This window comes from Trichosurus vulpecula, chromosome 9 (assembly GCF_011100635.1).
Source record: "Trichosurus vulpecula isolate mTriVul1 chromosome 9, mTriVul1.pri, whole genome shotgun sequence".
Taxonomy (NCBI): Eukaryota; Metazoa; Chordata; class Mammalia; order Diprotodontia; family Phalangeridae; genus Trichosurus; species Trichosurus vulpecula.
This window is the reverse complement of record NC_050581.1, coordinates 26074417-26092981: the sequence shown is the minus strand read 5'-3', so window position 1 is coordinate 26092981 and position 18565 is coordinate 26074417. Positions and strand designations below refer to the sequence as shown.

General features: G+C 38.5%; 1 protein-coding gene across 2 annotated transcripts in view; it reads right to left on the bottom strand.

Annotated features, from left to right (window-relative positions):
• Positions 1-18565, bottom strand: part of ELAVL2 (ELAV like RNA binding protein 2) — an 84073-nt gene that overhangs the window by 15348 nt on the left and 50160 nt on the right. The gene's annotated exons all lie outside the window — the stretch shown is intronic.

Here is an 18565-nt window from a genome sequence, read left to right as displayed (position 1 = left end):
CATTTAAAAACACAGGCTTCAAATTGCCAAAGCATGACACAAAAAGGGCTAAGGACTCTTCTGTTAGATCAAGGTTTTCAATAAGCCTACTAAAAGACAGAAGTTGTTTTCCTACTTGTCAATGATAGATCAGGCCCTATCACTCTTAATCTTACACATTCACACTAAAGTTTCTTCTGCTATGTTAAGCACACCCACATTGAGTCTCATGAGAATTTCCTGCTGTTTATCCCGATTGGCTTGACTCTATAGTCTTTTGGGTAGTAAAATGTGATCAGTAAATACTGCACAAATACTCTTCCATATCATTGTGTGTATGTTTGTGTATATGCGCTCATGCACACATGTATTAATCCTTGACTGGGGTACAACAAAATAAACACACTTCTTAATTCAGAACACACTGCCGCTTTATCATCACTTTTTGTTTCCTGTGTTTAAGTCAGTTCTCTATCCCTAAGACAATACTCCTTCCAAACCCTTAATTTAAAATTTTTTTTAATGTGAAACATTGCTAAAGGCCTTTTCGAAAGTCTAAATTATGTCCACACACTTGTCTGCATGTTTACTTAACCTTCCCACAGAATTATAAGAGATTAGTCAGGCATGATTTCCCCTTACAGAAATAATTTTGCCTCTCCCTTCAATAGTTTAAGTATTTTGGTTGCTATTTGGTAGAAATTCTATCAGGACTCCCTATGAAACAGATGCTCAGACCCATCAATCTGTAGTTCCCAGCCCCTTCTCTAGAGGCCTTCATAGGGACAGGCAACACTGGGAATGATTATTTTCTGAAATGGTAGTCTTTTGCAACATTCTGATTAAAAGCTGCACGACCGAATTCCTAAAATACCTTTACCTATTTCTTAGACATGAGGACTATTTCTGGACTTCCTGAAATCAAATGCTTGGTTAACAAGGTAGTATAAAGCCTAGAACGATCAACATCGGCACCCCATCCCCCACTTTTGTTTCATATGAAATGGCATCTCTAAAGTCTCTACCAAGTATTCTAATTTACAGTTATCCACATTTTCTCTATGTTGCCATACATCTGAAAAGTGGTGGTAGTTACAGGGAGCAGGAATAATTTAAAAACAGTATGCAGGGTTGTTAAATTTCCAGTCCTGGAGATTTAATAGAGAAGTAAGAGGTAGTCTGCTTGGATTCTCTGAAGAATAACCTGGGAGGCTGCCAAACTGGCTGGTACATCCCACCCCTTCCATATGGTGATAGGTACCCATGAATGGGATGTTATTGCTTCTTTCATATGGGCTTCTTGCTTTTGAAGGCCTAAGTAGTCTAAACCTTCCCTGAAATGTGAAAGTAGAATACAAGCTCCCTGAAGGGAGGTATCATTTTCATTTTTGTCTTTGCATATCTAATACCAGCACAGAGTAGGCATATAATGCTTGCTATATTAAATCATGTCACTCGCACAGAACCCAAGTCTCCCCATAATTCATGGAGAGTTTGCTTCTTTAAAATAGACTAAGGCTTCAAAAGTGGCACCTGAGTTAAGCATTAAGAATGGGAAGGATACTTAGTATAAGTAACGCCAACTAAAAAAAGGACAGAAAAGGAAAAGTAGTTCACTTTAGCTTGATTTTAGAAAACACAAAAGGGTATACATCCAGACAGTATAGGTTAGCATTTAAATGCCTTCAAGGTCCAGCTCCACAATCAAGAATTTATTTTCTTCAGTAGGCAATGGGGAAGTACTTAAGAATTCTGAGTAGATTACTGACTTAATCATAGCCATGCAACAGAAATAATAATCTTTTAACTTCTGGTTCAACTGACAAGAGGAAGAATTAGACATTTTCCTCAGATTCTCACAACCTCTCAAACCATACTCTTGGAAGGGATGCGCAATCCAACCCACAGGCTTTCACAACAACTCTGCCTCCCACCCTTCCTGTGACATGGAAAACCAAAAGGTAGAATCTGGAACTGCAGTATTACAGCCTTGTGATGTAACAGTATTCAGGTAGTGAATAGATGGAACTGGGGCAGGAGGTCAGGGTGTATGTGAATTTACCAGTCCTAAAGCTAAAAGGACTGGCATCCATCTGGAGCCAATTCCGTCCTCCCAGTATTCCCCTGGGGCCAAGACTGAGGTCAGTGAAAAGTGAATTGTCCAATTTGGGAGGATAGCTCTGAGGCTCAGGCCCTAGGGAAACAGCTCAGGAGAAAGAAAAATAAGTTAAATACCTTGAGCACAATCAGATATAACAACAGGGCACATATTACTAACCAAAGGGAAGATGATGATAGGAAGACTATTCAGGCAGCTGTGTAGATGACTTATTAGGAAAATATTATAACTGGCTAAGCAGGAAAGATTTGCTATTGACTCACATTAGGCCAAATTCTGATGTACCAGACTATAAACTCCTTGAAGGGCAGACATTGTGCTTAATTCTTCTACATGTCTCCTCACAGTGTCAGGCAAAGTGGCTTTTAAACAGTAATGAAAAAAGCTGACATTCACATAATATTTTAATATTAAGTACTTTATGCTTATTTTATTCTTAACAACTATGTACGGTATGTATTGCAATTTAAAAAATTAACAAATAATGAAACAAACTCATAGCTTGTCACAGTCAGTTAAGTAGCAAAGTTGGGATTTGAACCTAGGTCTCCTGATTCTAAATGCACTTCTTTCCAATATATGACAGCTGCTTAAAGAAATGTTTGCTGAATGATTAGCAGAAATACCATAATACAGTCAACCTCTTGTATGTTTTCCAGTGGCTGAGCATCAGAGGATCCTTCTTTGAGCATTACGTTGAGACTTACACACGCACACATATATGGAATGAAGAGTTGGCCTTTTCCCCTCCTTTCTTTCTTTAAAAAAATAATAAAGGCTTCTGCTGCTATTTCAACAGGTGAATTCTTAATGCCTAAAGATCAAGGTTATGAAATGTCAAAACTACTAAGCAAAGGCTCTAATTTGAGAAGCAGACAGAAAGTCTGCAATTTAAATATTTAAAGATGATACAGGTAGTACAAACACTGAACACCCTGCTACTCCAGAGATACCAATTTAAAAATCAGGTTTCCTGGAATTTTCCACTGCCCTAACAAGCTGCACAGTAAACAAAGACAAGTGATACTGGAATTACTTGGAGAGGGAGGAGGGAGAGTTCCATGCAAATGAGCACTTTTACCTATAGCTTTTCAAATTACTCTTCACAAATTTCAATGATCAAATGAGATTAGAATGGATGAGAAGAATAGGGATGAAAATAGATTTACCCATTATAATTATGTGTCTACAACCTAAGAGTTGGAGGCTGGCTAACTGCAAATGAGATGGTATAGTTTCTGTAGTTGATATTTCCTCACCACCATCTAAAAATATGTGGCACTTTATGCTTGATGGGTGCTTCTACTGGCCTGAAGATCAACAGAGAGCATGTCCAGATCCATGTGGTTGCCCTATGCCCTGCCTCCCCCTTTTTAAAATTCTGCAAAGCCACACTGAAAAGCCAGTTAAACATAGTATCTATGGTTACATCTCTATGAATAATAAAAGAACAGCTTGACATTAGTGACATGAAAGCCAGTTTTAATGTACTAGGTTTCCATTTCAATTTGGGGCGGGGGGAGATCCTCTCACCTCAAGTGGGTGAGGTTCCATTTAAACTTGTCATTATTTTTTTTTTTATATCAAAAATGTAGCCTTTTATATGAATACAAGAAGAGTTGTATTATGGTGGAGAGAGTAGAGGAGTCAGAGGACCTAGTTTCAGATCTCAGGTTAGTTCTTGTGCAAATCTGGGCGAGGGAGGAACGGAAAGGAAAGAGCACTTGTTAGGCCTATGTACCAGGTACTGTGCTAGGCTTTTTACAAACATTAATAATGATAATAGCTAACACATATATTGTTTACAAGGTGTCAAGCACTTTACAACAATTATCTAATTCGATTCTCACAACAACCCTGGGAAGTACGTGCAATTATTTCCATCCTATTTTACAGATAGAGACTAAGAGACTTGCCCAGGGTCACAGAGGTAATAAGGGTTTGAGTTCAAATTTGAACTCAGGTTTTCCTGACTCCTGGCAGCTAGGTGGAGAACACTGGGCTGGAAGTCAGAAAGACTCATTCATCTTCATGAGTTCAAATCTGGCCTCAGACACTTACTAGCTGTGTGACCCTGGGCAAGTTACTTAACCCTGTGTGCCTCAGTTTCCTCATCTGTAAAATGAACTGGAGAAGGAAATGGCAAGCCACTCCAGTATCTTTGCCAAGAAAATCCCAAATGGGGTCCCGAAGAGTGAGACACAACTAAAACGACTCGACAACTTCTTAACTCCAAGTCCTAACTGCGTCATTTGAGTCTCACAGCTCTTGAAGGTGGGTGCTATTATTAACCCTATTTTGCAGATGAAGAAACTGAGGCAGAAGGGGTGAGATGACTTGCCCAAGGCCTTAGCCTAGGAAGTGTCTAAGGGCCTGAGACTAGATTTGAACTCGGGACTTCCAAACTCTAGGTCCAGCACACTGTGCAGCGGATCCAGCCCAATATGGTAAGAATAGCAGCTACAAAACATTCCCCTTACCATCCTGGCACTCTCCCATTACACACTTAGCATCAGTTAGGAAGGATAGGCAGATACACATGGATTAAGGTGAACAAAAAGCAAGTCGCATCACCAGCCCTGATGCCTTTTCTCTTCTTTGGTTATCTCCCAGGCACGGTATCTCCGCTGGGCAGGCCTCAGCCTGGCTCCTTGTACCTACTCCTCCTCTCTGCAGCTGAGAGCTCACAAACCTAAAAGTTGTCTCCTGCCTCAACTCTCACCTAGCTCCTTAGAGCACGTCTCCTTCACTAGCTGCTCTCTACATCAATTTTGATCAAAGAACTTCATATCCCTTAAAGGTACAGAATAGACATCTAAGCACTACATTGGGTAGAATGTTGAGCCTGGAGTAAGGAAGACCCCAGTTCAAATCTGACCTCAGGCACTTATAAACTACACAGCTCATACCTGCTGGGGCCACACATTTTGCCTAAGTCTGACTCAGTTTCCTCAATTGTAAAATGAGAATAATAAAAGCATTTACCTCTAAGCATTTTTGTGAGGATTAAATGAAGTAATATTTGTAAAATTCTTAGTAGGTACTTACTTATGCCTGTTTGCTACCTCTCCCACCCTTTTAAAAATACCGTACTTCACTTAAGCACTTGATACCACTTTGCCTATTACTTGCCCCTTTCCAGTTGGTCTAGGGGAATGAATTGATTGGACGAGCCCTGATCATCATCTCCACTACAAATATTTTTCTAATTCTGTCCTTTTTAATACACTGCAGAAAGCTTGGGTTTCTTCCCTATTCATATCTTAGACCATCAGACATTTACATCAGACATTTGATTTGTTAAGTTCCCTACTATCCCCATTAAGTTTTACTGGCAGGCCACTATAAGTCATGTCCCAATCTTTTCGGGCTCCTAATATTTCCTCTAAAGGTTTGCAAAAACTAAAGCCAGTGGAGGTTCACGCTTAATCATTCGAGTTGATCACATTAAACATTACAAAGATGTCTAATTTAAGTCCTCAAATTGTGAGGACTTTCCCTCTCCAAAGATAATATGATTGTTAGCATCATTATGAGTAGATGGAATTTAAGCCAGAAGAAATGAGAATAATCTAGTCCAAGATTCTCATTTTTAAAATGAAAAAATCAATGCCAGACTGGTTAGTGAATTATCCAAAGTCACACAGCTCATTTGGAAAAGAATGGAACTAAAACTTTTTTCCTCCATAAACATAAAGCTTTAAGTACAAAATTTCAAGAATGTAAATGATGTGATACTAAAGGCCCAACAGCAGATTTGGACAAGGAGAAGCCTCAAAGATAAAGCAAAAATGGAACAGCTTTATCTGGTAAATAAAATTACATTTTTAAACTACAAAATCAGCTCAGAAATACTCAAATGACCTAGTCATGTCATTAAATTGTAATGGTAACCATCACAATTTTAAGTCTAAATTTATTTAAGTTTCTATCAAATGAAAAATTTATAACAACCTGTATTTCTATAGAAAGTACCTGCCGACTCTCAGGTAGACAGGGAAAGGGACAGAGATTAAAACTGTCACTGCACTGGTACAGGGAGGGTACACTGGGGTGAGAAAACTCTCTACCCATGCAGATCAGTGCCTTCTCTAATCTTAGAGAACAGCCTAAATCATGGAGAGGTCACTCAACCAGTGTGTGTCAGAGGCAGGAAGTGAATCAACTCAGTTCTTCCTTGCTTCGAGACTAGCTCTCTATCCTCTCCATAGGCTGTCTCTCACCATAGGTATTACAACCTTTATTATCCCCATTTCACAGAGGTCGAAACCCAATGCCATGCCCATGTTCACACAGTGCTTTTACCACTATACCACAGAGGATTTGCTAATGCCCACATCAGGCTTCCTAAGTAATGATTTAAACTGATTTGATTAAACTTAGGCCCTGAGCCTTCACCATTTAAAAAAAAATCTTTGGTATTCAAAGTTCTATTTTTATCTTTTACAAAGAACATATTGTTTAAGAGAATATACAAGAGAGGGGAAAAAGAACCCCACCATCCTATTCTTTAATAAACCAAAATGACACTTTCCAGTCTAACTTCTATTCTAAAAAGTACACATTTTTGACCTAAATTGCTAGGAAGCAAAAAACAGAATTTTAAAATGAAAATGCAACAATAGCATTACCTAACTGAATTATAAACGATTATTTTTTTTTAATTTAGGGGCAAAATTGCCATATTCTACTTAAGGGGAAAAACAATCTGTATGTCCCCGGAATAAGCTGCTTGCTTTAACGTAAAGAGAATCTTAAAATCTGAGGCTTTTTCATCACATATAAACACAAAAACTCAATAACCCTGGGGGGAAAAAGGAAGGTAAATTCTTTCTCTTAAGGCAACAAAGAAACTAGAGACATGACAAATTGGATTTCCTTCTTCACAAGTCATAAACTCAGCCACTGCAAAACTATACTGAGTGGTGTTTATTAAATGCTGCCTTACGCAGCATCATCCATGTGTAGCTATTAAATGAGAGTTGAAATAGACTGTGCCCTAATAGACATCTTTTTTATTAAAGCATTGCAGTTGGCAGTTCATTTCTATCAAATCATAGTCCAGGGATTTCAACTTCCTTGTGTTTTTGTTTGCTGATGTTTAGTTTTGGTACTCACAGGGGTCAGGCACGTAATTATGGAAAAGAAAATAGGTAATTCGATATAACAGAGCAAATATTTTCTTGAACTGCCACATGAAATATCAGTCACCTTCCTTGCATTCCTAGAACTGGAATTTAAAGTCATTCTGAGGTTTGAAAAGTATCTTAATTATTGAAAATTTTTATAACAGTTAAATTCATCTGAAACCTTTTAAATGTTTGCCTATATTTTGCAACATATACTTCAAAATGATGCATTTATATTCCCCTTCAACTTCTCGGATTACAATCCCTCTAGCTGGGGTGGGCAGTGAGTTGCTATGGCTAAAAAAAAAAGGTTAACTTCATTGACGATATTCTGGCCAGTATCCTAAGTGAACTTGGCTTGGCTGGGTCCTCAGATGTAACATCGCCCCCCCCCCCAAGCCCATTGGGTTGTGCTCAAAACTCTCCTTGTTAAGACCAGAAGAACTTGCGCTCTTACTGAAAAAACCTTCAAGAACTCAGGGTCACCTGTACCATGTGGAGGTTATTTTATTATTTTAGAAAATAATAAAGCCAAACTGGTCAAAGAAAAAAAAAAGGCTGCACACAAGTTTTACTACAGTCACAGAAGAGAGTGTTTTTCTTCCTTCCCATTATGAAGTCATTTCAAAAGCAAGGCACTCCTTTCTCAACATGGAAAATTAAAAAAAAAAAAACTTACTCATTCGATTCCCATATTGAAGAGAAGGGTTAAAGAATACACCGCATAAAGAGTACATGGACTTCCTCCAACCTAAACAGTTAATTGCCAAAAACAAAGCCAGAAACAAAGATAGTTACTTCTGGGCTTTGGTGGACTTTTGACTGCTGCAATGTTTCACAAGAAATACTTGTCAGAGAGTAGTATGTGTCATGGAGCCAACCTTGGTATGCTAACCATCTCTCCTTGAGGATGATGGAGAGACACAGAGAAGAAGGTTGGTGATAGAGAGTAGTAAACAGGAAAAAGTTTTTCTAAAAGGAATAGTTAATAATTGTGTTCTTCATATCTATAGTGCTTAAAATTCCAAACTGTGGATAATGTGTAGGGATTTTGTAAGTTGAAGGGAGACCATGCAGTCCAAACACATTTTGCTAGTGAGCAAATTATAGCTCAGTGACTCGTCTCAAATCACACTGGAAGTTAAGGACCAGAACTATGATTCAAACCCAGATCTCCTAATTCCAAATCTAGCATTCTTCTCAGTACCCTGAGGTCTCTCATCAATAAAACCAGAAGTGCAGTAACATCCTCTCCAAACAAACAGTAATTCACAATACTTGTTTAATACTAGATTATAAATTCTTCTACAAAAATGTGAACTCCTGAGAGAAAGGGACCATGTCAATCACCTTTGTATTCCCCACAAATAGTAAAAAGGCATTCAAGTACTTGCTGAATAAATTTACTCCGACTATGTCCTAGAACAAACTATGACTACTAAAGGAACCACTTCAGCAAGATTGTTAAAGGTTAGACTTGTTTGCTCAAAGAATCGGATGTTATATCCTTTAAAATCTACAATACATGAAATATCATATAAAATAGAAAAACAAATTAAAGTTCATTGGGTTGGAGTTGGAAAAAATGGGTTCTAGGGGTGCTCTGTTACTAGTTAGAAGTAGAAGGATTTCTCCTCTCTGACCCTCAACTTCCTCATCTGTAAAATGGGTGAGACTAAATTATTTCCAAGGTCATTTTAAACTGACATTTAATATTTTATGATCCAGCCAAATCTTAGGTCATTTTAATTTTGATAGAAAGAACTCTTAGAAAGCAGTTACTGAAATAATAACAGAAGAGATCATAAGGAGAATTCATGCACAACACCCAAATATTGTTTTATAATTTCAATGCGCTCACTTAAAATCATACTCTTAAAGAAAGCACTCTTCAGTGCTCTGCATAATACTGATTAGAATTAAAAACCAAACTCAATCAGTACTGATGATATTGAGATTATGTAACAAAAACTATTTTAAGACCTGAAGTAAAGTCTTTCCCTCCCCTAAAGAAATAACCAATAAAAACAATAGTCTTCATTCACTATCTGTACTCCGCAGCTGACAGAACTTCAACATATTGTTTCACAATTACTATAAAATATGAGTTGAAATGCTTCGCGGGGAGGAGGTCTTTTCTTATTCAGCAGGTGAAGGAGCTCTTTAGACCAGAACCTCTAACAAAAGAGATACCAACATATCTGACAGATTTGACTAAAATGTAAACTAGATACTTTTCTTCTACAAAATCTTCCAGTTTATCAAGACAGAGTAAGTCTACATGACATGAGGTAAAATCCTGGTGTTCATTAGAAACAGGGCAGGGACTATAGTGTGATAGCAGAAGTACTTCATTTTGGAGCCCAATGACCTGCATTCAAATTCTGCCCCTATCACTTGTGACCTTTGTGACCTCGTATCATCCTAACTTCTCTGGGCCTGAGCTTCCTCACCAGTAAAATTGGGAGGGGAGTTTTGGGACTGGATGGCCTCTAGGCTCCCTTCCACATCTAAATTATTCTCCAATAATTGACATAATGATTAAAGACGTTTAGAGGCAGCTAAGTGGAGATATTCAAGACATGAAGACCTCGGTTCAAAACCAGTCTCAGATACACTACATGTGTGACCCTAAGCGAGTCACTTAACCTGCCTCTCTCTGACTTAGGTCCCTAAGAACAACAACAAACCCCAAAAACACCACCACCCGCCTCCTAGGGCTGTTGTGAGGATAAAATAACATCTGTAAATTGTTTTGCAAATTTTAAAGCACTATATCAATATTAGCTGTTATTACTGATATAATCTTAACCTTGGCAAGTGGGGCAGAAAAGAAAGCCTAAGCCAACATTCCCCACTTGGACATAGCTTTAACAGAAAAGACAACATACAAAAGAAAGGGGAAAAATAAACAAACAAACAAACAGTAAAGGAGGTGTCAGTAGATTGCTATTCTATTGCCAGTTCTTATAGGTAGCTACATGACTTTGGGAGTATGGAGGGACAGGGAGAATATCTTTCTAGGCATGGGGTTCCTCTTTGTAAAATAAGGTGATTGGATTAGCCCCCAAATCCTCCCTTTTCCAATGGTATTATAGGCAAAGGGTAACACATCAGCCTGTAATGTTTTTGGTGGACTCAATCTGAATCTGGCATTCATTGCTAAAATATCATCAAAATTCCCAAGTCAACAGGACGAGATCTTAGAATCGCTAAAGGCTATATTTCCTTGAAAGTAAGGAATGAGAATTTCTTTTTAGCCCTCAGTATATATCTTTGTTGAGTGTTTTGGGAATAACTATGCTGAATCAGGGATAAGAACAGAGGATTTAAAAAAAAAACACAAAACAAAATACTTCACAATTATCAATCCATTTCCTACAATGATTTATGATTATACTGGCTTGTCTCTGGCTCTCCCGATAGTAGTTTGTGCTGTCCTTCCCCCTTGTAACTTTTATAAATTAAAGAAAAAAATTAGAAAGGAGTAAGAGCTTAATCCTAAAAACAATTAATATAACAACTTTAAAGGAAAACTAACATATTTAGAGAGGGACCTGCAATTATAAATTTTATAGCTAATACTCTTATTGCAAAGAAAGAAAATCCAAAAGTTCTTAGCTGTTTTCTAAGGTTTAAACCTATCAATTTTTCTCCTCTCTTAACTCAACCAGACAGAATAAGATAACTTGATAAGGTGTGTGTGTTTCAACGAAATAATTTACAAAAATGCCTTTAAAAATACTTTCAGAAACAATCTTCCCCTTCCAAATATGACAAGACATTTGAGCTTAAATCCTCCCCCTCCAAACAAAGCTAACAAAAATAATTACTGTACTCCTAAAGACCTTTTTTGACAGGTAGAAAAAATTTACCTGTAAGAAGGGGTTTATAATGGAAACATTGACAGAACTTTAACTATAGCACAGCTAAGAGATCATATAATTATCATTTATATAACCACTACAAAAATTTAAGGGGTGGGGGAAGAGAGTGTGGGGAAAGAGAAAATCACCTTTACCTTTGTTCTAAGACAAACCCTGCTAGTGCTTTAGTGTTGCTGAAGCACCTCACTTTATCTTGAGAATCCAGTCCTGAGGTATTTAATTACCCTGTCAAGAGCACTAAATGGTCTGGCACCATGCCCTTTCCCTCAATCTCTGCTGATTGATAGCATCAATAAAATGCACTTGCTTTAATTAAACCTCCAAATAGGATCCCCTTTTACCACTTGCTAGATCAATGTTCTTTAATGCCAATAGAACAAAGTACAAAGGTGTGTGTGTATGGGGGGGGGGGGAGATTCCCTCCCCCCCTTCACAGTTCATCTCCTTCACTGCTGGGTGAAAGAGTTTTTACACAATAAATACATATCTTACTGTTCTCTGGAGATGCTGGTTAATGGAAAAGATCACTGTTATGAAAAAGCTGCAAGGTAGGAGAGATTCAAGAGTAGGACAGGTACATTCAAAGCAATTCGGCTGAAATCACAGCCATCATTGCTTCACCTATACAAGACAAAAATTACATTAAGGAACACTAGGTCTGAATTAAGCCTGTGTATTGCTGGCTTTTAAAGTATACTACGTGTATAGAAAACTCTGTTGTAAATGTATTTGGGCGACAGTAATCAAAGGGCCCGTATGGTACAAAATAAATTCATATTTATTTAGAGGACTGAAATAAGCTAGAGGTTATTTGTTTAGGTGAGGAGAAGTGTACATTTATTATACATTTGGGATAAGTACAAATTAAAAATGTAATCACCAGGGATTTTGTGTAGAACAACATGCAAGGAAAAAGTCTCATATCTTCTGAAATATATTTAATATTTACAGTGAGGGAAGAAGGGAAAAGAACATGCCAGATTGGATCCTGAGGGATCCAACTAAGATACCAAAGCACCTTCTCAACCAAATATGTTCAAAACAGTTTGAGTATCGGAAATTTAATTTTAATATAGTTCTCTGAATTTCAACTTAATCCAAACATTAACCACCTATTGATTCTAGGTAGTGGTGAAAATACAAGGCTTCTGCAAAGTATAGCCTCAACTACAGAGTTTAAAGGTGATCCATGACTCTATGAACAGGTAATTAAAACATTCAGTTAATAAATATGCCTATTCGACTTCCGGGGGTGGAGCCAAGATGGCGGCTGGAAAGCAGGGACTTGCGTGAGCTCCCCACCACGTCCCTCCAAAAACCTATAAAAATGGCTCCATACAAATTCTAGAACTGCGGAACCCACAAAATAGCAGAGGGAAGCAGGGATCCAGCCCAGGACAACCTGGATGGTCGCTGGATGAGGTCTATAGTCCACGGAGTGGAGGGGAGCGGAGCTCAGCATGGGAGGCAGCAGGACCAGCCAGACCAGGAGCTGGGCAGAACAGGCCCTAGCACCCTGAATCAGTGAGCTGTGGCAGTTACCAGACTTCTCAACCCACAAACACCAAAGACAACAGAGAAGGTTAGTGGGGAAAGCTGCAGGGGACAGAGTTAGCAGTTAGGCCACCGCCCCAGGGGCAGCGGGGGAGGTGCAGCTACAGAACTACAGGTGCAGTTACTTCCGGCCCCAGGCCCACGTAGTGGGAGGAATTAAGTGGTGGATCAGAGCAGGAGTGCAGAGCCTGCTGAAGATTTGCGCCAGGTCCCGGTTGGTGGTTCTTGAGGAAGGAGGATTGCTGGGGTGGCAGAGCTGGCTATATAGAAATAGCTCTGAAATCAACAGTGCATCCCCTCAAGCTTGGAACAAAGTACTCTTTGCTCTACAAGCAGTCACACCCCGACGAAAAACTCAAGGGTCAAGTAAATTGGCTTGGAACATGGCCAGGCAGCGAAAACGCACCCAGATTCAGCATCAGACTTCGGAGTCTTTCTTTGGTGACAAAGAAGACCACAACATACGACCTGAAGAAGTCAACAAAGTGCAAGAGCCTACAACAAAAGCCTCCAAGAAAAACATGAACTGGTCTCAGGCCATGGAAGAGCTCAAAAAGGATTTGGAAAAGCAAGTTAGAGAAGTAGAGGAAAAATTGGGATGAGAAATGAGAATGATGCAAGAAAACCATGAAAAACAAGTCAATGACTTGCTAAAGGAGACCCAAAAAAATACTGAAAAAAATATTGAAGAAAACAACACTTTTAAAAATAGACCAACTCAAACAGCAAAAGAGCTCCAAAAAGCCAACGAGGAGAAGAATGCCTTGAAAGGGAGAATTAGCCAAAAGGAAAAGGAGGTCCAAAACACCACTGAAGAAAATACTACCTTAAAAACGAGACTGGAGCAACTGGAAGCTAGTGACTTGATGAGAAATCAAGATATTACAAAACAGAACCAAAGGAATGAAAAAATGGAAGACAAAGTCAAATATCTCACTGGAAAAACCAGTGACCTGGAAAACAGATCCAGGAGAGATAATATAAAAATTACTGGACTACCTGAAAGCCCTGATCAAAAAAAGAGGCTAGATATCATCTTTCAAGAAATTATCAAGAACTGCCCTGATATTCTAGAGCCAGAGGGTAAAACAGAAATTGAAAGAATCCACCGGTTGCCTCCTCAAATAGATCCCAAAAAGAAAACTCCTAGGAACATTGTTGCCAAATTCCAGAGCTCCCAGATCAAGAAGCAAATACTTCAAACAATCAGAAAGAAACAATTTGAATATTGTGGAAAAACAATCAGGATAACACAGGATCTGGCAGTTTCCACATTAAGGGACTGAAGGGCTTGGAATATGATATTCCGGAGGTCAATGGAGCTAGGATTAAAACCAAGAATCACCTACCCAGCAAAACTGAGTATCATGCTCCAAGGCAAAATATGGACTTTCAATAAAATAGAGGACCTTCAAGTTTTCTCAGTGAAAAGACCAGAGCTGAATAGAAAATTTGACTTTCAAACACAACAATCAAGAGAAGCATGAAAAGGTAAACAGGAAAGAGAAATCATAAGGGACTTACTAAAGTTGAACTGTTTTGTTTACATTCCTACACAGAAAGATGATGTGTATGATTCATGAGACCTCAATATCATAGTAGCTGAAAGGAATATGCATATATATGTGTGTGTGTGTGTGTGTGTGTGTGTGTGTGTGTGTGTGTATACATATATATACATATGTGTGTGTCTATGTATGTATATATGTAGGTATATATATATATATATACATACACACACACAGAGACACACACACACAGACACAAAGGGCACAGGGGGAGTTGAATATGAAGGGATGATATCTAAAAAAATAAAATCAATTTAAGGGATAAGAGAGGAATATATTGAGAGAGGGAGAAGGGGAGAGATAGAATGGGGTAAATAATCTCGCATAAAAGTGGCAAGAAAAAGTGGTTCTGTAGGAAGGGAAGAGGGGGCAGGTGAGGGGGAATGAGTAAATCTTGCTCTCATTGGATTTGACCTGAGGATGGAATACCATACACACTCAATTGGGTATCTTACCCCACAGGAAAGAAGGAGAAAGAAGATAAAAAAGGGGGGATGATGGAAGGGAGGGCAGACAGGGGGAGGAGGTAATCAAAAACAAACATTTTCGAAAACAGGACTAGGGTCAAGGGAGAAAATTCAATAAAGGGGGATAGGTTAGGAAGGAGCAAAACATAGTTAATCTTTCACAACATGAGTATTGTGGAAGGGTTTTACATAAGGATACACATGTGGCCTATGTTGAATTGCTTGCCTTCTTAGGGAGGGTGGGTGGGGAGGGAAGAGGGGAGAGAATTTGGAACTCAAAGTTTTAAAAACAACAACAACAAAAAAGTTTTTTCGTGCAACTAGGAAATAAGATACACAGGCAATGGGGCATAGAAATTTATCTTGCCCTATAAGAGAAGAAGGGAAAGGGGGATGGGAGGGGAGTGGGGTGACAGAAGGGAGGGCTGACTGGGGAATGGGGCAACCAGAATATATGCCATCTTGGAGTGGGGGGAGGGTAGAAATGGGGAAAAAATTTGTAATTCAAACTTTTGTGAAAACCAATGCTGAAAACTAAATATATTAAATAAATTTTTAAAAAAAGAAAAAAAGAAAAATTATGTAATAAATAGTACACATCATTTTCAAAGCTAAAAAGAAGTAAATAAATAAATGAATGAATGAATGAATGAATGAATGAATGAATGAATGAATAAATAAATAAATAAATATGCCTATTCTCCAGCAATTCAGGATAAATGAAATGTGTTGTATGTATAATTTATGTGTGATTTTGTACAAGTCACTTTTGATCTCTGGGCTTCAAATGTCTCATATGTCCCTGATCTGTACCTCCTCTGCAACTTAAGAGTCCTAGAGAGATGTCTAAAGTATTTAAAAGGTTCCCAGGATCACAGAGCCAGAAAAATCAGTACTTGCACCTGGCTCTACCTGGCTCTGAAGTGAGTTTTATTCACTATACCATGCTGCTCTTTATCCCATGGTGGGGCACCCTGACACACACACACACACAGACATATGACAATTTGTAGTTAATAATATGGTCTTTCTTTGTACCACATTTAGAATTATTACTGTCAAAGAAGATAAACAGATTTAGAGAGAAGGGATTTTGAACCCCAATTCCTGACTTCAAACTTAATATGGCCTTTCCATTCAGAACCAGTTAAATATCCCTACCCTCTACAAAGGCCTAAGAGCCATGCAAAAGTGAAATTTACTACAACAGTCTGTTGTACACTAAAAGCAAGTAATCTAGAAGCTATATCCACTTCTCTCTCTGATTAGATTGTGAGCTTTTTTTAAAGACACTCAGTTTCTATTTGCATTCCCCTAGGGCCTGACACACAGTAAACACTTCATAAATGCTTTTTCAATTCACTCACTGAGGGTAAGGAGAGGCACTGTGGCATAATATAATGAGCATGGGGGAGGTCTGGAGTCAAAGACCAAAAGTTCATATTGCAGGTCTGACTATTTGACCTTGAGAAGGTCACGCATTAGTCCTCCAGTCTCTTTTATCTGTAATATGAGAGGGGTTAGGCTAGGCTATAAGACCTTAATTTCCCTTCCAGCCCTACATTCTATGATTGTCATTTTCATCTTGATATCAACAACACATCACTGTATACAGGTAATAAACCAAAGAATTTGTGGTTCAATTAGCAGAGGGAACCTCAGGTAGCCACCCCTCTGATTTAGAAAAATTAAGTACTAGGGAGGTACCTGACATATATAGGGGTTAAGTGACTTGTCCAGGGTTATTCAGCTATTAAGTGTGCAAGGAAGCCTAAGGCCAGCCAGGTCTTTCCAAAGGACACTCTGCCTCTATGTTTCACACATAGTAGGTATTTAATATAAAACTAGTACATTCAATTTCCTGCTATTTTTCTGGTCATTTTTTCAAAGATTGGCCATTAACACAAGTACTGTGTGTTCAGGTTTGATCTGATCTGGTGGAAATGGAAAGCTAGGAGCCACAATATTTAAAACTGTTCCTTCTACTGAAGGACAAAAAAAAAAAAAAAAAAAAAAAAAACCACCAAAAACTCACTGAGTAAAGTTCCCCTTTGCCTCCCACTATCTACAAAGTCAGTAATCCTTGGTTTGGGGTTACGGGTGTCCTTAAATGAAACCTCAAGAGCTCTTCAGAAGCAGGTAGGGTATGTGTTCCTCAGAGAAGCCCCTCCCCTCCACATTGGAGATAGAGGGCCTAGCAATTTGCTTTATTTAGGCCATTCCATCCCCACCAGGGCAAGTTTCTCATTAGTTGCTGCCTACCATGCAACTGCACAGTGTTCAAAGTATTCAAGTTGGTAAAAGCGTACTCCACACCAGAATTATATACTAAAATTGTGGATGAATTTCAACTTCACAGGTAACAGAAGATGTTTTCCTTTTCTACCTCATTTTCACCCCATCTGAACATTCCTCATTTAGCATCTACAGAACATCAATAGGGAGAAATGAAAACCCTTCAGTTCAACTGGTTGTAAACACTGACAAAGACATAATGATATAATCCAAGATACAAAAAGCTAAGGCATCATAACTGGATTTCTAGCAATTTCAGTCTCCTGGCAACCAGATAATCAAAAGGTGTCTAAGATAAGTTTCTCAAGAATTTGGCGATGATAATTAAATAATTCAAAATCTCAACCATCTCCAAATTTGATAGATTTCTTCCTCCAATTTGGTCTTTTACATACAATTTCCCCATATATAAGGTTGAGTCGTAAATTTTTTTTTTAAAAAATCCTAAACTTATTCCTTTTCGAAGAGGGCCAATGACATCATGGGGTGGGTCTCTTGATTTGAGTGAACTGGATTTAAGTGAGGCAGACTTGCACAATGTCATTAGCCTCACTCTCTCTCTTCCAGAGTCATCAAAGTCCAGTGGCAAGACAAAAATCAGGATGACTGGAGATAGTCCAGAATGCAGTAGGCTTCAGCTGACTTCATGGACATTGGAATAAATTCTTCTCAACCGATCATTTTGTCTGGGTACATCTTCATATGCTCAGGGTTGATATTCCTCTAAACTCACTGACACAAACACCAAATACAGAGTACCTCCAAACACACAGGAGAGACTAAAAAGGATTCACGTGAAATTGTGAATCTTTATTTAACACCACTCTGTTTTGATAGTGTATAGAGTATCCCCAAAATCACCCTGCATAATTCTATGTTACTTCGAGTACTGTCCTGCTTGTCTGTGCTTCCTTCTGAAGCTCCTTTTCTTCTCTTGTCTTTTTTTCTTTTAATGTTATAGTGCCTCCCTTTGGGGGAGGCATCACTATTCTCAAATGCAGAACTAGTTAATGCCTCATGATCTAAGTTAGCTTTCAAAACCCTTGGCTTGGGAGGGAAAAGATAATCTTATCCAGTGAATATTTCCAAATAGTATTGCAGGTGTTTTGCACCGTCAAGCTTGAAGACACGACTTTTTCAACAATTTTCTCATCTTCTCAGGCTCTCTGTCCAAAGTCTCCATAGACAGTTATAATGAGGAATCATAATAATACATAGCCTCTGAACTATAAACTCACCAAATTACTTCAGTGGTTGGTTGGGTTTTTTGCTGCAGAGTTTAACTGTACATCTGTTTACTTCTTGTTGGTCAACTTTCTGACTTTCAGTTTATTCATTATATCAATAGCCGATTAGCAAATAAAGAATGACTGAAAATTCAAATACCTAAGCCAGGAACAGAGGCAAATGCCTATAATCCCTCAAGTTTAAGAGTTCTGACCTACAGTAAGGCTAAGTCAATTAGGTGTTAACACTAAATACTAAACCATATGGTAAACTTATGGGAGTAGAGAGCTACTAGGCTGTTAAAATAGGGACAAATTGGATCAGGTCAGAAATGAAGGTC